We start from the raw sequence: 4,188 nt of genomic DNA on the forward strand, positions 1-4,188 counted from the left end.
TGTAATTCTGGTTGAATGGTAACTTGCTATGTAGACAAGGCTGGTCCCAAACTTGGAGATCCACCTGCCTCTTCCCCCAGAGTGCTGGAATTAAAAGCATGTGCCATAGAAATCTTTTAAAAAATATTTTTGATCAATTGATAGATAAATTAACTCTGTGTGTGTGTGTGTGTGTGTGTGTGTGTACCACTGTATGCACCTGAAGTTCAGAGAACAACTTGTAAGAGTCATTTTTCTTCTACCATGAGGGTCCCCAGGATCGAGCTCAGGTTGTCAGGCTTGCCTACAACCATGCCTGTATCCACTCAGATATCTTACAGACAAATCACTCCTAAACATAAAAACAAGACTTTAAAATAGAAACCTTATGTTTTTTGTTTAACTTACTTTCTGCTTTGAGATGAGACCTGCCACACTCTGTAGATTTGGCTGGCCTGCTAGACCAGGCTGTCTATACCAATATGAGTTTTGTCTACTCTAACTCATGATTAATTTTATAGCTTGTCTTTCAAAAGATATTCTTATTTTTAATTTCCAGGAGACAAACGTTCATAGGCAGTTGTGATGGCACATGCTTATAACCCCAGCTTAAGAGCTGGAGTAAGCTTGAGGCCAATCTGGGCTATGTGAGACTGACTCAAAAAAAAAAGCTAAATAAGGAGCTAGAGAAATGGTCCAGTGGCTGAGCATACATACTGCTCTTGCAGAAGATCTGAGTTCAGATCCCAGCAACCGCATTAGACAGTTTACAGCTGCCTGTAACTCCAATTCCAGAAAAATCTGATGCCTTTGACCTCTATGAACACTGGCAGCCAAATGCATATGTGCGTGCATGCAAGTGTGCAAACACATACACAAAGACAACAAAAATAATCATAAATTTAGAAATCCAAACAAGTAAACAAACAAACAAACAATGAGAACAACAACAAAAAGACAGCTAGAACCATAGCAGGATGGCTGGTCCACAGTTGTTATAAAGGTTAAGGCAAATCACAGAGATGAAGAGGAAAGAATCCTATGTGTGTGAGAGTACATGAGTATGGTATCCTGTGACGTGTTCCTCTCTGGACTAGAGGACTGACAACTGCCATATCTGGAAATCAATGCATAGCTGGAGACGTTGGAGGAACATTCTAGTCTTTAAAGGACATCCTAGTCTACTCACAGAAGTACTAGATGTCCGGAGTGACGGTGCCGAGCGATAGAGAGGTGCTGACTGATATGACATGAGAAAGAATTTAAATGTTACTGTCAGTCATAACCTTTTGAAAGCTAATGTCAGGGGCTGAAGAGACAGTTCCATGACTAAGATCGCTTGTTCTTGCGGAGGACCAGGGTTCAAGTCCCAGTACCCACAGAGCTGCTCACAATTGTCTATAACTTTAGTTTTAACTTCCTCCTCTGACCTCCGAGGGCATGTAGTACACAGATATACATGCAAGCAAAACACTCATACATAAAACAATGGCTAAGGTCAGGCCAATGAGATGGCTCAGTGAGGTCAGGCAGTGAGATGGCTCAGCGGATGCCAAGCCTGACAACCTGGGTTCATCAGGACCCACACGATGGAAGGAAAGAACTGCCTGCCAAAAGTTGGCCTCTCACTCCCACATATGAGTTATGGCCTGTGTGTGTATGAGTACAAACACACACACACAAAATAAATAAATTGAAATGAAAAATTTAAACGCTAATGTGGGGCCAGAGAGAGGGTTCAGTGGTTAAGGGCACATACTGCTCTTCCAGAAGACCTGGCTTGGTTTCCATCACCTACATGGCTCTGCATAACTCTCTGTAACTGCAGTTTCAGGATCAGACATCCTCTTTTAGCCTCTGTGGGTGCCAGGCATATATACATATACATGTAGGCAAAATATTCGCACATATAAAATAAACATAAATGGCTCTTTAAAAAAGAAGCTAATAGCCGGGCGGTGGTGGCGCATGCCTTTAATCCCAGCACTTGGGAGGCAGAGGCAGGCAGATTTCTGAGTTCGAGGCCAGCCTGGTCTACAGAGTGAGTTTCAGGACAGCCAGGGCTACACAGAGAAACCCTGTCTCGAAAAACCAAAAAAAAAAAAAAAAGAAGCTAATATAATTTTCAGACAACGTAATGATATGTAAAAGACATTACAAATATGAATAAAGGACTGGGTATAGCTAAGTGGCAGAACACTTGATTATCATGTACAAGGTTTAATCTCAATAGCCCCATTTACACACACAAAACTCCAAACTATCAAAGTGAATGTATTAGAACTAATAGGTATGTTTAATGAAGTTGCAAGATACCAAATTAACACATAAAACCCCCACACTTCCTGAGAAGGTGTGACTCCTAAGTACAAACCACTGTGCTCAACTTGTTTGACATATTTTTTAAAAAATCTTAAACATATACTTATTGCTGAATTTAACAATTCAACTTCTGGATACTTCCCTGAGATTAGAAAACAAAATTGTATGTCCACATAAAGTCTTGCATTAAAAAACTTACAGCAATTTTACTCATTATGACCCACAAATGAGATGGAATCTCCATCAGCTGTCAAGCTGATAAAATATTGTATGGCACCAAGTAGGATATCATCACAATACAGCCTTGTAAGTTAGGAAAGAATCAGGGCCTAGCTGTGTTGCAGCTAGAGCATGTGCCGCAAAGCCTGGGGACCAGAGTTCAACCCCTGGAATCCACATGGTGTCAGGAGAAAGTTGACCCTGTGGGTTGTCCTTTGACCTTCACATGCACACCATGACAGGCACACACCTATCACACACATGCACACTAAATAACTAAATGTCAAAATAAAATGGAAAGAATCAGACACAAAAGATCATGTACTTTATGAATCCATTTTTATAATAATTCTAAATTCTAGGTATGATGGGCTAACCCTGTAGAGACAGCCAGCTCAGGGATTGCCTGTGGCTGTGGTGGGAGCAAAGATGGAAACAGAAAGGCAAGAGAGAGTCTTTCTGCTGTTGAAATGTTATAGAGCTGAACTGTAGTGGTGGTTGTACATTCAGATAAAATTCAAGGGTAGGTTGTTTTGGTCTCTAAGTTAAACGTCAGCCTGGGGATGTGGCTCAGTGGTAGAGCGAATGCTTAGCATGTGCAAGGTTCCATCCCCAACAAAGATGTCTGAAAGAAAAACTGACAGCTCTTGTGTCTGTGAAGTATGTCTCTGCCCACACCTTCTGTAAAAGCTCTCCTCTCACACTCTTGGGAAACCCCAGAGGAGCATCAGAGTGGGTGGACCAGCAAGAAGCTCTAACCTGGAGGGATCTTATTATCTCATCAGAGAAAATATGGGCAAGAGTCCATTTAGAAACCACCTATAAAATGGTGAAGTCCTTAAACGTATGACCTAGGCATTCTTCACCCTCTTTCTCTCCTCCTCCTCGTCCTCTTCTTTCTGTCCCCTCCACCTTCCCCATCTTTCACTCCCTTCCTCTTCCCCTTATTTCCCTTCATCTCAGATAATCTAGTCTGGCCTTACTATGTATTATCCAAGGATGACCTTGAACTTCTTTCCTCCCTGTCCCCACCTCCTGAGTGCTGGGATTGCAGGCTTGTACTACCTCACTCAGTTCATGAAGTGCCGGAGATGGGCCTCAGAGCCCTATCATGTGCTAGGCAGTTACTCCATCCACTGAGCTTCATTGGTATGACATTGATCACTCTCTTATCAAGTATTCTGTGCTCTTTACTATGGCAAATGTGGTGGCCATGAAACAATGAACACTACTGACCAGGATCGTGTCCTTTGGAGCTTCTATTTTTTTTTTAAGATTTATTTATTTATATGTGCATTTATGTTTTCCCTGCATGTATGTCTGTGTGACGGTACCAGATCCTCTGGAACTGGAGTTACAGACAGTTGTGAGCTGCCATGTGGATGCTGAGAATCAAACCCTTGTCCTCTGGATCAGTGCTCTTAACTGCTGAACTATCTCTCCAGCCCTGGAGCTTCTTGAAGTATGAAGCCAGCTACAGATGGATGGAAAAATGGCTGGGTGAATAAACAACAGAGGAATGAGTAGTTGAATCAGTGGCTGGATTGATGGATAGAGAAACATGTGGATAGGTGGGTGGGTGAACACACATATAAATAGATAGGTAGAAGGAAAGAAAGAAAGAAAGAAAGAAAGAAAGAAAGAAAGAAAGAAAGAAGGGAGGGAGGG

Source organism: Grammomys surdaster, unplaced genomic scaffold, assembly GCF_004785775.1.
Source record: "Grammomys surdaster isolate TR1022 unplaced genomic scaffold, NIH_TR_1.0 341, whole genome shotgun sequence".
In the NCBI taxonomy this organism is placed as follows: Eukaryota; Metazoa; Chordata; class Mammalia; order Rodentia; family Muridae; genus Grammomys; species Grammomys surdaster.